We start from the raw sequence: 17185 nt of genomic DNA, 5'->3' as shown, positions 1-17185 counted from the left end.
ACCAGATAAGAAAAGATCGTTTGAGGGAGTCACTTTCTTTGCCAGACCGGACTTCTGCCACGTAACGGTGGAGAGAAGATGGAGGCTTAGGCAGCTGATCAAACCCTTTCAGGCTCTGGGCTCTGAGGCCTTTCTCTTGTTTCCAGCTAGACTCAAAGTGGTCACAAGGGGTAGAATAAACATTTTTCAATCCGAGGTAAAAGCCCAGCAATACTTGGAGGAGATCAAGGCACAGAAAGGGAGCTGAGAAGTTTAAAAGAGGACAAGGAAAGCAATGGCAGACTCTGGTGTGCAATGGGTTGGAGGGTTGGAGAGTTGGTTAAGCAGAATGGATTGCTCTTTGCAAATGAATAGGGAATTGGCACAGAGGAGTATATAGCACTTGGGGTGTTGGGTCCAGGGGGGGGAGGGGAGCGATATCCACAGACTGCGGCTGCTACACATAGGTCTGCCGGACCTATTTGCCTGTAAAGGGGGGGAGGGGGGAGGGGTCCAGAGCCAGGGGAGGGCGGGAATAGGGGAGGAAGGGGGGGCAGAGAGGGTTAAAAAAACAACAAAAAAAAGAGTGAAACTATGGAAGAAACAGCACAAAAAAACACACTTCAGATCACAAGTAAAGAATTCTTATTGGTATTCAATAATGGAAAGGATGAGACCTCACGATACATATCAGGTTTTCTATGAGAATAAAATCTTTGACAAGGGACGGTTCGCGGAGTTGGGCAAAATAACCGATTTAGGTAAATGACCTGTAGGATAGCTACTATTAATGTGTGTGGTCTGAATGATTTGGGGAAAAGATTAAAGGTGGCGGCATTACTTAGGACACTCAAGCTGGATCTGGTCTGCCTTCAAGAAACGCATGTTGAAGCTTCCAAGAGTTATATAATGAGTCAGCTAGGGTTCTCGGTATTGGCAAATACTACGCAAGGGACAAAACACAGAGGAGTGGCGGTATTAGGTAGACCCTCTGATGTGGTAGTAATAAGGAAGTTAGAAGATAAGTGGGGAAGATGGGTTATAATAGAAATAAAATTTAAGGGGGAAAAATGCACTATAGTCTCTGTGTATGGGTCTACGGAAGATGACCCAGACCTCTTTCAATTCTTAGACACAGAGCTGGCACTGTGGCCTGAGCCAATCATATGTTGCGGAGATCTTAACATTCATGATCCTACTAGTTTATTTGGTCAAATTGGGGCCATTTATACAGGAAGAAAAAAGAGAACTCATAGGGCATTATCAGCTATGGTAGTAAATAACTCTTTAGTAGACCCATGGATAAAAATAAAACCAGGTATCGATAGTAGTACATTTTATTCGGCCCCACATAAAGTACTTGTTAGGCTGGACTACTTTCTGATCTCACACTCCCTGTTATCAGAGGTACAGATAGAGAAACAGCCTCGAATTGTTTCAGACCACAGTCCCTTGGTTTTAACGATTAATCTGGGTCAGGCACAAACAAAAGATAGACAGTGGACTTTTGACAGAGCTCTGCTGAAAGATGAAGGCTATAGGGGTCATATGACAGGATGGATTAGATCATATTGGGAAATTAATAAAGATTCAGCCCCAGTGGGAGTAGTCTGGGATGCCTTTAAGGCAGGAGTACGGGGAGAAACAATGACGTATGTGTTCTCAGCACAGAAAAGAACAAGACTCAAAATCAGCGAAGTGGTACAAAAACTGATAAGGGTGGAGGAGGACTTGGCGCAGGCTTTAAGAAACAGGGCACCAATAGAAGATCATCTGCTAAAAATAGTGGCACTCAGGGCAGAGGTGACGGAGAGTATCTCTAAAAAAGCAGCAGAGAATTATCTATCTAAAAGAGAGGATGCTTATGAGCTGAGCGAGAAGATAGGTCATCTTTTGGCAGTACGTACCAGGCAGAGACTAGCTGCATCGGATATTGTCCAGATTATGAATGAGAACGGAACTTTGGTAACTGAAGTAGATAGAGTGAGAGAGGTATTTAGGCAGTTTTATGAAAAATTATATACCAGGGATAGCACGGGAACGGTGGGTGAGTTGGAAAATTATTTAAGGGAGGATCCCGATCCAGGCCTGACGGTAGATGAGAAAGACAGCTTGGATTCCCCCTTTGCTCTAGAGGAATTTATCATGGCTTTAAGCACGCTCCCGGCTGGTAAAGCTGCCGGACCGGATCAGATCCCGGTGGAGTTTTACAAGGTCTTTTATCAAACAGTGGGTTTGGAAATGTTTAATGTCATGATGGAGGCACAGAAAGGCGATAAAGTACCCGAGACATGGGGGGAGGCAGATATTATTGTTATTCTAAAAAAAGGGAAAATTCCAACACTCCCAGGGTCATACAGACCTATCACACTGTTGAATGCAGATGCGAAGATATACTCTAAGATCATAGCGACAAGACTGGCGGGAGTAATAGAGGGGTTGGTAAGCCATACTCAGCATGGTTTTATTCCTGGCAAAGGCACAACGCAACACACCAGACAAGTTATTACAGCATTTGACGCAGCAAATGGCATGGGGGACCCTCTCGCAGCACTATTTTTAGACGCCGAAAAGGCTTTCGATAGAGTGTCCTGGGAATATCTATGGCAAATATTAAAATGGAATGGATTTGGAAATAGTTTTGTAACGGCAACGAAGACACTTTATAAAAACCCAACAGCAAGGATTAGAGTAAATAGAGGCAAATCATTAGCGGTTATGATTGGGAGAGGAACTAGACAGGGCTGTCCGGCATCACCATTATTATTTGCTCTTTACCTAGATCCCTTGATAAGGAAAATTGAATGCAACATAAGAATCCCCCCAGTAAGGTTGAACGGATGCGTAATAAAGACACTAGCTTACGCGGATGACATTGCTATCTTGACTCCTAATCCTAGCATGGCCTTAGTGGAAATTGAGGCTGAAGCTCAAAGATTCGGGCAAATATCTGGTTATAGCCTGAACAGCTCCAAAACCCAAATTGTATGCAATCAACATAGCGTATTTACTGATCAAAGAGTTGTAGACTCTGCTATATACTTGGGGGTCGCAATCACATCTAATTTGGATGAGTTGGTACAGAACAATCTTGCGCCACTCATGTTAAAAGTCAAGTCCGATCTAGTACGTATGAATAATTTGCACCTGTCATTAGTAGGCTGCACCAATGTTATAAAAATGTTAATTTTACCGAAATTTTTGTATTTGTTTAGGACAATACCTTTATTTTTTGAACTAAAATGGTTTAATGATCTGGAAAAAATTCTGAATAGATTTATTTGGGCCCATGGCAAGACTCGAAGGGCATACCGCTTTATGTCCCTTCCCAGAGAGAAAGGAGGGTGGGGGGTGCCCGATTTCAGATTGTACTATTGGGCATCTGTACTCCAATATATGCGGGGATTGATAGGGGGGGGAGGTGTAGACGTTAGAACATTGAATGACTCATCCAGGATATACTCTACTGTGTTGGGACCGGAGGTAGAGAACTCCTTCCTCAAATGTATTGATTTCGCGTATTTTAAAAGAACTAGGTTCAAGACACTACAAGCTGTTACTAAGGTTTGGATTGCAGTGATGAAAAAACTTGGGTTGGGCCGATACAACTGGTATACGAGGTTATATAAAAACATCTCTCTCCCAAGGCAGATCTTCGGCGATACTACAATGGCAGGCTGGGTGGAAAAGGGGATAGTTCAGCTTGGAGATGTGAGGAATATGGAAGGGATGCTTCAATTCACGGAGCTAATGACCAAATTTGGGTTAGATAGGAGGGACCTTTTTAAATTTTTTCAGCTAAGAAGCTTTCTTGGGAATAAGCAAGGTGGAAGTATAGGGTTTGCTAAAGTAGAAATCCTCGAGAAAATAAGATTGGGGGGAGACTGCTCAATACGGAGCTTTTATGCAGAACTGGTAGCAAGTAAACCAGATGACATGGATAAACATGGTGAAAAGTGGGCAGAGAGGCTAGAAGGGGAACCCTGCTGGTTTAAGGAGTCGCTGGACTTAGGGCGTACTCTCCTGTGCTCAGCTCCGCTGCAATCGCAGCAGTATAAAACACTTTATTCGCTCTACTTTACCCCTGCAAAAATAGCAAAATGGGGGGGTACTACAGGCACTACATGCCCAAGATGCTCCTCCCCCAATGCAGATCTAATACATCTATTTGCACTATGCCCACAGATAAAGACAGTGATAAAGGATATAGAGCAGTTTCTGGATACCACTCTTAATATCCAGATTACTTTAAAACCTCCAGAAATACTCCTCGGGATAGCTACAGATACGAATGTTATGCAGAGAGAATTCATCTTTGTTGCAATGGCTGTTTTTAGGTTATGTCTAGCTAGGGCTTGGTTAGATAAAAACCCCCCAGGAATGCAAGTTTGGCTATCAAACTTGTTATCAACCTATAACTTGGAAAAGAACATATACGCTCGGAAAGGTAGGAAAGGGAGGAGCTTGGGGTTAAGGATATGGGATCCTATAATAAGCTGGAAAGAAGGACTGGATTTGTGAGACTTGAACAGGTCGTGACATGGCAAATGAAATAAGTAAATAACCTGAGTAGATGCTGATATGTTGCTCAATGAATTCTAAACTGCCTTTTTCTTTTTCTTTTTTCTCTTCTTTACTTTCTATTATGTATGATGTAATACGATAATTGAATACAATGGATGGTTGAAGAATCTATAATGAACTGTGTAAATTGTGCAATGGTTTAAATAAAAATATATTTAAAAAAAAAAAAAAAAAAAGGACACAAAACAGCCATCTTAGTCCTTGTGCGCAGAAGCTAAAGTTTCCCTCCAAGCGAAAGGTACGTCATGTCACGCGAGTGTGACAGACGCATGCGCAGTAAGAAATCCTGCGTAGCAGCAGCCACTTTAATGCAAGCGGATTACGGTTAGTAAAAGCACATAGGCAAGCTTCCCCTAGATGCCTAATATGTAGTGTAGTGCAAATATTAGTACACAAAACATGTTAGTTAATACGTTAACTATTATTTGAGAGGGTTGGATACATGCAAGTCGCTTTACGTGTGCAACCTTGCTCCATCAATATGCAGGTACTGATTTAGCTCACTGACTTGGTGCAATTTGTCGTGATCACTCTGGATGTTGCACTGTGGAGGCGAAAGATAGACGGAGCATGAAGCACATATATCTGACAACTTGCATTGTTTGATATGTTTATGGACATGTAAAACTCGAAAAATAAAGGTTTTAAAAAAACAAATGATTATACATGCAAATCAAATTATATTCTTGGCAACAATATTCTGTGACATAATATTTCAATAATAGCAATATTTTTGAAGCAATATTTGTGTATCACGATTTTTAAAACTCAATATTTTGTCTAAACACTGCCAGAGATGTGCTGTCTTACCAGGCATTGAATGCGAATAAGAGAGGCGCCAGTTGCTTTCTCTTGGAGTTTCCGTTTCCATGGGCACTCAAAGACTGAAACATAAGAGACCTCTGCAGTAAGCAGTTTTTGACAGATTGGTTCGTCAACTACTCCATGGATCTATTTGTGCCATGGTCCCTGTCGCAAGAGTTACAGTAACATTACATTGAAAATACAAATTTAAAACAGGGTTTAATATTATGGCCTAATGATATACCAGTATTGATTTCAGGTGTTCCATATTTTCTGAGTACCCATTAAAATGGCATATTGTTCTTTGCAACATGAACAAAGGTATTCTATCTTTCTTCTTTCTTTCAAGAGGATGTTTGAACAATCTGATTTGGATCATTCAACTGAGGACTCATTATGTGATATCCGGCAAGGCATAATGGATGTATAACTTATGTAAATTGGTTTCTTCAATTGGCAACAGAGTCTGCTTAGGGTGAAAGAATACAAATTATATTGGTGTGTTGTTAACTCATGACCGGGTTAGTTTGATCTCATCATCCATCTTCATTTTTAAACTTATTGATTTACCCCTATTAATTGAGTATAGACTTCAGAAAAGAAGCAAGAACAAGAAAACATTTAGTGGGGGAAAGTCTAGTTTTTCTATAATTCCATCTTTTTGTCAACCAGACATTTGTGTGGATCCATTGTCTCAAGAGGAGCCCAAGCAGATATGGGCTGTCATTGGCCCATTGACATGGGACGATTGCAAAAGCCAACAAATGCTGGATCGAGTCCCTACATTGGAGATTCTGGCCATATGATCCATGCCTGTTCTATATGTACTCAAAAGGATTTGGGTGAACTTCAAAGGGATTTGGGTAAAATTCAACAAAACAAAACAGAGCAGGTGTGCATTGCTTCTTTATATTGGATCTTCAGCAAGTAATTAGAACACATGTTTCTTATATCAATAATCTTGAGAACTGAAGAATGTTAGACTATTCATTCTTCAGCACTGTTGGATGATGGAGCATGCAGAATGTTTATTAACTTATATTGGCCTATTAAAAACAATATTTCTAAATAAGCTAAGAAGATTCCAGAGGCAGCTCAAACTCTTGACTGCTCGCCATTGGCTTTGGGCCCTCCAGAGAAGGCTTCTCTACCGTTACAAGTTACATTTGGAGACTATACAGTAGTCATTCCTTTGGATGTGAGAGCCTCTTCTAATTATGAAGTCATTTTTGGAATCGCTTGCCTGCAAGGCACAATCAATGCATCAGTTAGGTGCTAGAACGATAGCATTATCATTGTTTTTTCATGACTATTTTCATCTTTCTATGTGTGCTGCAGAATGCAGCACTTGTGGAAAGAGGCATTAACGGGGAGAGATAAAGATATTTCTCCTCATTATTTCTCTCTTCGGAAGGCAGAACATAGTGACGCATTCCTACGTTTAACAATCTTGGTAAATCTGGGAATGCAACAAAATCCAACAATAGATGCTTGCGAACAGAAATACTCTACCCATGGAATGCCTCCCCGATGAACTCAGAGGTTCATGTTCATGTACCTAATGACGAAACACATGTTGGTAACGAGATTGACCACTGGATTTATTGGTCATCTAATTTCATGTGAAGAAGAAAGAATAAAAAGACAAAGAAATATTACTGTATTTATGTACTGGCATCATTTGACAATTAAAAATTTGCTAACATTCGTGCCAAGAATTTTCAATTCTATTAAGGACAGGAGGCGAGGACTATGCTTTCTCAATTTCTTTACTGAAAACACAGCAGCCAATCAGTACGCAGTAAAGAAATAACAAAGTACATTACCCATAAACCCAGGGTAACCATAGAGTATGTGAATGTATAAATAGGGTCATAGAGGTGAACACTTCCTCTTTCTTTGTCCATAGTCAATAAGTAAAGGATCCAACGTAAAAACTTAAACAATCCATCAAAGGAGTCCCCCGGAGAGGTCATTATCCGGCTGAAGTGGAGAAGGAACCTCCCAGAGCTATAGGAACAGCAACAGACCAATCAGGAGAAGAAAGTCTCGGCACACTTCATTTAAGGTCGGAGCCTGAGGAAAAGAGACAGAAGCCGTAAAAACTGTTCCCCAAAGAGTTGAACACAGTAATCAGGACAGGGAGGGAAACATTTCATAAACAGTAACCAAAATTGTACAGCATAAATGCAGTATGCAGAATATAAAGACAATAATGAAATAAGGGTGGGATAATCCTCGCCTCCTGTCCTTAATAGAATTGAAAATTCTTGGCACGAATGTTAGCAAATTTTTAATTCTATGGCAGGACGGAGGCTCCGATTATGCTTGTTTAAAGCTGCTACACCACAACAGATGCAACATCTACAATTGGTTTAAAATAAAAGGTTTTGAAAACAGACTCAGATGACCAATCCGCAGCTCTCATGATATCATGAAGACTAGCACCCATGGAAAAAGCCTTGGAAGCCATAGCTCCTCTTGCAGAATGGGCCCCAAAGACGGAGATATCAATGCCAGCTTCCTGCATGAGCCAACGTAACCAACGTGCCAACGTAGCAGGAGAAACAGGCTTGAAAGGCTTCTGTAAAGCGATAAGCAATTGACCTTGTGAATTAGAACGAAAAGGTGAAGTGCTTACCTCATAATCCTTTAGGCATTGGACTACACACAACTGAGGGTTGTGAGGAAAAAAGGATAAGTAACCACAGCAGTATTACATTTTGTTCGCTTTGAAATGACAAAAGAGACACCCTCAGGAGAATAGGTGCGACCCGCGAGATCCAAAGCTCGCACATCAGACACTCTTTTACAAGAGACCAAACACAGGAGCATAGTAAGCTTCGCTGAGAGTTGTTTGCGGGATAAAAGATTATTGGAAGGCCAATCAGATAGAAAACGTAAAACAATCGAAACATCCCAAAGGGCAACATATTTGGGGCAAGGAGGTTTTACCATCCGGATTCCCCGCAACAATTTCGATATTAAGGGATGTTCTCCCGCTGGTTTACCATCAACAGGAATATGACCTGCAGAAATCGCGGAACGAAAGTTATTAACCGTTCTGTAAGCTAGCCCAGAGGATGCCATGGAAGCCAAAAAGTTAATGATCAAAGAGAGATCCGCTGAAACGGGATCCACCGACCGCTGTGAGCACCAATCACACCAACGCTTCCAACTTGAGTTATAGCGCTTATGTGTGTTGGGGGCCCAAGCCTCATTGATGAATCTGGTCGCGTTCCCCGAAATTCTCCACGCTACTAGCAGGAGTTGGCACGACATGACAAGAGGATGTGGCTCCCGAAGAGGGTCCAGCAACAGGTTCCAAACACGTGGAAGGAGGAGCGGTGACGAGCAACTCATCTCCAGAAGAACTGGAAACCACGCTTGAGCCCTCCAAAGAGGGGTTATTAGAATGAGTTCTGACGAGAAAAGACGGGCCCGGGCTAGAACTCGGGAAATCATGAGGAATGGTGGAAATGCATAGCATAGCAGAGGAGGCCAGACCTGGAGAAATGCATCCGTGGCTAGAGCTTCTGGATCTGGCCTCCAACTGTAGAACAGGGGAACCTGGGTGTTGAGTCGAGAGGCAAAGAGGTCCAGGTGACAAGTCCCCCAAATTCGGGACAACTTGCGAAATAATCGAGGATGAAGCCTCCAATCGCTGAAATCTCGCAGATGGCGAGAGTTCCAGTCCGCAATCAGATTGCGGGAGCCCGGCAGGTATTCGGCAATAACTGTGATCTTGCGGTCCAAGCAAAGGTGCCAGAAATCCTTCGCAATTTCTGAGAGTAGTCTGGATCTGGTACCCCCCAGTTTGTTCACATAACGAACTGCTGAGACATTGTCCATTCTGAGAAGAATGCAACAATTCGTTTGGAGAGGAGAGAGACATCGAATCGCGAAGGAGCCCGCCAGAAGCTCCAGGCAATTGATGTGGAGAGACAACTCCTCCGGAGACCAACGACCCCCTGTTGACACTGAACCACAACGGGCTCCCCAACCCCAAAGGCTGGCATCGGACTCTATCACAACATCGGGAGTCCTCCCGAAGAGCGCACGACCGTTCCAGGATTCCATGTGGTCCAGCCACCACATCATCTCCGTCCGGGCTTCCTCTGAAAGAGGGACATGATCCGAGTATCCTTCTGGAGATGACGGATTTTATGGTGCTGAAGCGCCCGATAATGTAATGGACCTGGAAAAATCGCTTGGATGGAGGAAGAAAGAAGACCCACAATCCGAGCCACTGAACGCAAAGAGACTGTCTCTTGAGCGAGAAGTAACCTCAAGTCCCTCTTGATGGACCTGATCTTCTGGCCCGGCAGAAGTAACTGACATGAGATTGAATCTATTTGAAAGCTCAGAAAATCCATAGTTTGAGATGGAGAAAAATTTGACTTTAAGGGATTCACTAAAAAACCCAAAGACTGTAGAAGATCCACGGACCATTGCAAATGTGAGAGAAGAAGAACCAGACACTGAGCCAATAGGAGAATATCGTCGAGGTAAATGATTAACCGAACTCCGGGGGATCTCAAGGATTCCATCACAGGACGAAGTAGCTTCGTGAAGCACCACGGAGCGGAAGAAAGGCCGAAAGGAAGGACCTTGTACTCGTACCAACTGCCCAACCATTGGAACTGAAGGTAGCGATGATGAGGGGCATAAACTGGAACCGAGAGATAAGCATCTTTCAAATCCAGTCGAACCATCCAATCCCCTTCTTGAAGAAGGTCTCTGAGAAGATGGATGCCCTCCATCTTGAAATGACGATAAACAACGCCACCGTTGAAGTCTTTTAAGTTGAGAACTAAACGAGACCCTCCCCCTTTTTTCTCCACGAGAATAACGTTGCTTACGAATCCCTGGGGATGAGGAAACGTCGGAACGATGGCCCCTTTGGTCAACAGGGAAGAGATTTCTGTGGAGATAACCTCCTGATCTGGTCGGGAAAAAACAAGAGGGCGTGGCCGGAGATGCTGGAGAGGGCGAGAGTAAAATTCTATCTTGTACCCTTGCACCGTCTCCAGCACCCAGGCATCGTTTGAGACCAAACGCCAATTGTGCAGAAAAAATTGAATCCTTCCCCCCAAAATGACATTGGAAGCAAGAATCAAGCTCACCTGAGGCGGAAGATTCAGGACGTCCTCCTTGGCTACCGTGGTAGCCGCCTTTGCCATACTGCCCTCTGCCTTTTCTTGAAGGGTAGAATGAAGACCTGGTGGAGGAGTTGCCTTGTCCTCCTCTGTGGGACTTATTACCCCGTTGAGCGGGTTGGTCGGACCCACTGTGGAATAACGTCCCCTTCGTCCGGCCCTGCCGAAAACCGGACGGAAGGCCCGTCTCAGGTTCGCTTGAGCTTTATCAAGCCCGCTGAAGGTGGAAACAAACTTGGTAAGTTCTTTGAGAAATGGAGCTTCGAAGAGTAAACCTTGAGCCTGGGGGCCAGATTCCGAATTCGCCAAATCAGTGAGACGTGGATCAAGCTTCATCAAAATGGAGCGACGTCGCTCCGCCGACAAGGCACAATTAGCATTCCCAAGAAAACAGACAGCCCACTGGGACCAACCAATTAACTCATCTGGGTCAATCGGATCGCCAGACTCCTTTGCCCTGTAACCCAAGTCCAGAATCTTAGTGAGTGGGCTTAATAGATCAAGAAGTTTGTCTTGGCACGAACGCCATGACCTATCCAAACCCTTAGAAGGATCTTTAGAGTACTTGCGCATATATGTGACCATGGTAGGGTCCACATCTGGCGTGGAAGCAAGCTTGTCTGAAAGGTCAGGGCGAGGGCATTCAGAGCGTAAACGAGCTCGCACATCTTTTTCAAAAGGGGAACGGATGTGAGATTGGACATATTCAGCCACCTCGGGGATGGCAACCAAGCAGAGGAATTGGGATGAATGATGTCCGCAGGATTAAATGTCAAAATCTTAGGAGAAGAAGGTGCATCAACATAGTGCTCCTTTCGAGATTTCTTGGATGGGGGAGGCTTAGTAGACTCAGAGGACGTTGAAGAAGAAGGTGACCCATCATCTGTGTCGGAAGGGGGTTCCGAACGGGCAGGTGCAGCACGCTTCCTCGATGAAGGAGCAGAGAGGGTTTTTGCCAGTTTAGCAAATTTGGTTTTGTGAGGGTTCTTTGGCGATTTTTTGCTACGACTAGAGGTAGGAGGCACCCAACCCTGTTGGGCTGCATAGTCAGAAAGATGTTTTTTCAACGGCGCAATCGCCTGAAACAATGCCTGGCCCATATAATCATCCAGGGAAGCCGAAGGCTCATCCTCCTCATAATAATCTTCACCTTCCTCATCATAGTAATTCGCCATGGTGACAAAGACCACCAAATACAGCCCACAGGAAGGGAAGTGATACGTTTTTCTGAACGTATAAAAGGTAAAACCAATTTGGGGGAGTGATACCCCTAGTGCAAGTCTTTATGTGCAGGAAGAACCCGACCAAAAATACAAATTCACGTGGAGGGAGGACTCGCACAGAAAACCAGCAATTTTTGTCACTCTAGGCAGAGCCTATGCAAATTTATACAACCCTCAATGAAATAATTACAAGAGGGCGTCAGGGAGCTCAAGCAGCAGCACCAAAGGGCAGGCGTCGAAGAACACCAGATGTTTCTTCCGTCTGAGGCAAGCTGACGGCTGAGGAGAAACACACGCCTGCACCGGGCGTGTAAACAAAGCTCTCGCGCATGCGCGAAGCCGCTGCCGAATAGGATGAGACGCGCTAGGCAGCGCGTTCCAGCCAGCTCCAATTCCGCTCCACAAACAATTAAACAACGCGAAATGCGCGTTGAGGCAACCAGCAGGTGGACACACGCTCCTATAACAGAAAAAACAAACGAAGGCAGCGACCTCGCACAACACGAGAAACGAGGTCAGCGACCTCGAACCAAAACGCCGAGCGGCCTAGAAAGAGCGCACACAGCTCGAAAACGAAGCACAAGTCAGAGCAAGTAAGCGCTGCAATTTATCAATATACACAATGCATAAACAGTAATGTAAGAAAGAAGGCACTTAACTGGCTGCGAAGCAGCAAAGAAAGAGGAAGTGTTCACCTCTATGACCCTATTTATACATTCACATACTCTATGGTTAACCTGGGTTTATGGGTAATGTAGTTTGTTATTTCTTTACTGCGTACTGATTGGCTGCTGTGTTTTCAGTAAAGAAATTGAGAAAGCATAATCGGAGCCTCCGTCCTGCCATAGAATTGGTATCTCAGGGGTCTTATTAATGTATTCAAACTAGGGATTTCGATCTCATCATACTTGAGGGTGTTGGTGGCCACCCTTTCTCATTGGAGCACTAGAGGAGTATTTAAGATTTACATGGGGATACTTACAGGCTTGCGCAATCAACAACCTTGCCATAGGGACTTTTTGCTCTTAGTTTGTTAAACAATCTCCAGTGACATGTACTTTAAAAAATAAAGATCTGTCCATTTTCCTTTTACCTGCTGGTCTGTCAGCCTGATGGCGGTAATCTTCTTGAATTGGCAGCAATGCGTGCTACTGACGTATCACTTCGGCATGATCAAGGCCATTCCATCTCAGTGAGTGATGGCAGCAGTGAGTCGGGTCTATGCTGCATTATCCTGTTTTATTCAGTACACAAGAATAGCACTGTTTGGTGTCTGCATGAGTAACTTGCCTAAATGAATGCTTTAAAGTACAGATTAATCTTAATATAACTGTTTTTAAGGAAACAACATTAATTACATGGAGGTAGGGTGCTCCTAAATTTCATCTTGATACCCACTACCACAGAAAGCAGCAGCAAGACCCCAAGTAATTGTTGACCATTGTGCTACACAGATACAGAGTAACATAATTAAACATATCTAGGTAATAGGAGACTACTGATACATTGATCAAATTAAAAACTCCCTAAGCATTGCGATCAAATAACCATGTTTTCAATGCCTTCCTAAATTTACCAAAGAACGCTCAAGGTTGTAAAATTTTCAGGTCCTTAAATGTTATGCACTCAACCAATGTCCGAAAGTATTTCCTTCTGGAATGAGTTGTTTGGTGATAAAAAGTTCATTTATTGAATAGAAGCTGAGTTAGTAGGCTTCGTATATGTTCACCCGATTGAAAATAAGTTTATGTGAGTGATTGAGCTTGCGAGAGCCTATTCTCCGTATTATTGTATGTATAATAATGCAAGTAGTAAATTTAGGAATGGCATAATGTCATGTACAGTAGGTTTGCAATTCTTTGATGCCTATGACTTAGATGTCATAAACGAGGGTGCATCACATTAGCTACATTCAGGAATAGCAGATTCATGATGCTTTTTCAATCAACTACATTATGTTATGTTATGTTATGTTATTCATACTTATACCGCGCACAGCTGCCCCAGCAAAGGGGCGTCCTGGCGCTTTAACAAGGTACACTAAACACAACACTAATAGAAGACCAGAAAAAGGGGGTCCGACGCAGATTAAGAGCTAAACAAATAGAATAGTCTTGATGGCACGTCTAAACTGGAGAAGGTCATCAAGAACCCGGATATGAGGAGGAAGAGAGTTCCACCACTTCGCTGCTAACACTCGGAAAGAGCGGCCACCAGCTCTACTCAGCCTGAAACGCGGAACCACTACCAGATTCTGACCCAGAGATCTGAGGGTTCGCGAGGGTATATAAGGCACCAACAAGTTCTCCAGAATTTGAAGTGATGTACCCTTGAGGATTTTGAACGCAAGGCAAAGTACCTTGAATTTGACCCTCTGAATTACAGGGAGCCAGTGGAGAGAATGCAGCGATTTGGAGACCGAACACTGCCTTGGCAGACCTATCACCACTCTGGCTGCAGCATTTTGAACTCGCTGCAGCCGGGTGAGTTCCGACTGATTAATCCCCGCCATAAGCGAGCTAGCATAATCCAGCCGAGACAACACTGACGCTTGAACCACCAGTTGCCTGGTGGGTGCGTCAAAGAATTTAAGGATAGGTCTTAAACCTCTGATGATGCCATAGCAGGTAGCCGCTACCTTTTTAGTGTGACAAATAAAACTAAGGGTCGGATCAAGCCAAACCCCTAGGTTTTTATTTCCGATGCTGGAGAAGGGGTCACACCCAGTTCAGAGGGCCACCACCTATCACCCCGCAACTCCGCCTGCTTGCCGACCACCATAACCTCGGTCTTCTTGGTATTTAACTGGAGACAGTTGGAATTCATCCAGTTTGCCACTGCCCGTAATCCGTCCCGGAACCTGGAAGCCTCCATGTCTGAGTTCCCACTCAACGTGACCGCCAGCTGCGTATCGTCTGCGTATGATACCATCGTCAAGCCCCATTGCTTGACGACCGCAGCCAGCGGCCTCACGTAGAGGTTGAAAAGAGTGGGACTTAACGATGACCCCTGTGGGACCCCCAGGTCCAACGGATAAGATTTAGACTTGCCAGGCGGGATCGCAACCTTGAAGGACCGCTCAGTAAGAAAATAGCAGAACCAACATAAGGCGGAACCCGTGACACCTACTTCTTCTAGTCGCTGGAGCAAGATCCTGTGCGAGACAGTGTCGAACGCGGCACTAAGATCTAATAACAGTAGTGCCGCCGTCCGACCCGAATCAAGCACCGAACGCAGATGTTCGACTATAGAAAGTAAGGCCGTCTCCGTGCTGTGGCCCGCACGGAAGCCATTCTGGGTGGGATCGAGGACATTTGCCCTGGTGAGATGGTCTGCAAGAATTCCGTTCACATGAGCCTCAGTGACTTTCGTGGCCCAAGGAAGCAAGGAAATAGGGCGGTAATTCTCAGGTTTCAGGGGGTCAAGGGTGGCCTTCTTCAAGATAGGTGTAACTACAGCCTGCTTCCACCTAATGGGAACTACACCTGAAGAAAGAGAGAGGTTGATCAAAGAAAGCACCGGAGTGCGACATATTCCTGAGCTGAGCCGGTTTCATCAGATCTGCAGGAGATCCTGACTTAATTTTCAGGCTCAGGGAGTCAAAAACCTCCATTGATAGGGAGGGCAAGGTGGTAAGGGACTCAGGTCTTCCCAAGGTACAGCTGACCCGCTCCAATGTAGGGGAGCCCATCGAGAAAGTTCGATAGATGGCTTGTACTTTCTCGAGGTAGAATGAGGCTAAACGCTCACAGTGGGAGTCCGAGCATATTTCCGTCGCCGTTGCCCTCTTAACCATCAAGGTCCTTTAGTACCTTAAAGATGAGTTTCGAAGGGTTCGAGCTGTTCTGAAACTCTTGGGCATAAAAGGCTGCTCGTGTTCTACACACCGCCCTATGATAAATTTTGATTTTAGCAAGGTAGCAAGCCTTCAGTGCAGGATCAAACGATTTCCTCCACGCCCTCTCAGCCTGTCTGCAGGCTTTTTTAAGAGACGCTAGGTTCTTCCAAACGACACTTAGACCATGCCAGGGGGATCAAAGAATCAAGGGCATGAGTGATCCATTCGCAGAAAAGATCATATCCGCGGTCAACATCAGTGAAAGGGCCCAACAGTGCCTCCTCCAACAGCTGATAAAAGTCCTCCAGTCTGAGTTTGTTCCAGTGTCGTCTGAGAGCTATTCTATCCCGAGGTATAAAAGGAGATTCATATATAGGGCATATAATTTTCACCAGCATATGGTCTGTCCAGGCAATCTGGGTGGGACAGAGAGCCCTTACTCCCTCTAAGTTAGTGAAGAAAGGGTCCAGGATGTGCCCACCCCTATGAGTAGGAGAGGTGACCAGCTGGGAGAGTTGCAAGGCCTCTAAATCAGCCAGAATGCTACTAATAGAAGGGGAGGTCGGGCAGTCAAAATGAAGGTTGAGGTCTCCGAGAACATTAAAATTAGCACATCCTAATGCCTCTGTGCTAATTAAATCCGGGAGAGCGGCCCTAAAGGCAGAGTCACATCCTGGGGGGCGATATATTAGCAAGCCAGAGAAGGTAAAGTGATGGCTGATCGAGACTTTAAACATGGCGCTTTCACATCCTGGGAGTTTTAAGACCTTCCACTCACATGGATAGCACGACTTAATGGCCATTGCAATTCCTCCCCCCCTAGTAGCACGATTAAGTGAAAAGATGGAATATTCTGGGGGGAAGGCCAGGTTAAGGATGGAAGTATCCGTATCCTGCAGCCAAGTTTCAGTCAGGAAAAACAAGTCAGGAGATTCATCCTTAAGGAGATCATATATCTCCTGATGGTGCTTTACCAGTGATCTGATATTTAAATTCCATATGCAAAGATCACGTGAGCATACCGTTCTTTTATGTTGTGATGGCAGCTCCAATGATCGAATAAGAGAAGGAGTATCTAATGTCCATCCTCCACATATGCATCGGTAAGGACCACATAGTGGGCCCACAGGCGGGTGCTCACAATCAACAATCCGACCCCGAATGGCCAGCAGGTCCTCCCTTAGATAACTAATAATGGGCGGAGTCATGTTGATAAGGCAATTGCTTAGAGTCCTGCCGCGACCCGCGCCTCCTTGGCGCTGACGGGCGCAGACGGGCGCAGACGGGCAGGACTCTGGCACGACTCAGGCGCAGGGAAGGTATCAGATGGCAGACTATTCTTTGGCTCGCTGTTTACTATGACCTTTTGAGAAACACATTATATCATACAATCAGTTGTTCACTAGGCCTAAGAGCGAGTGATACGAGTGGATATTCAAGTCACTTGTAGAAATACACTCACCTTAGCAGGCGGTGTGGATCTGTGCAATCACACAAATTGGGTCCTTATAATCATATGGTTATTTACATCAGATACTCTGTGAAAGATCTCAATACATATGGATTTTGCTTTCTTCAGGTATTGTTTCAAAAAGCAC

The sequence above is a fragment of the Lissotriton helveticus genome, chromosome 5_1 (assembly GCF_964261635.1).
Source record: "Lissotriton helveticus chromosome 5_1, aLisHel1.1, whole genome shotgun sequence".
NCBI classification, from domain to species: Eukaryota; Metazoa; Chordata; class Amphibia; order Caudata; family Salamandridae; genus Lissotriton; species Lissotriton helveticus.
The sequence above is the reverse complement of the archived record's forward strand: the minus strand, read 5'-3'. Positions refer to the sequence as shown.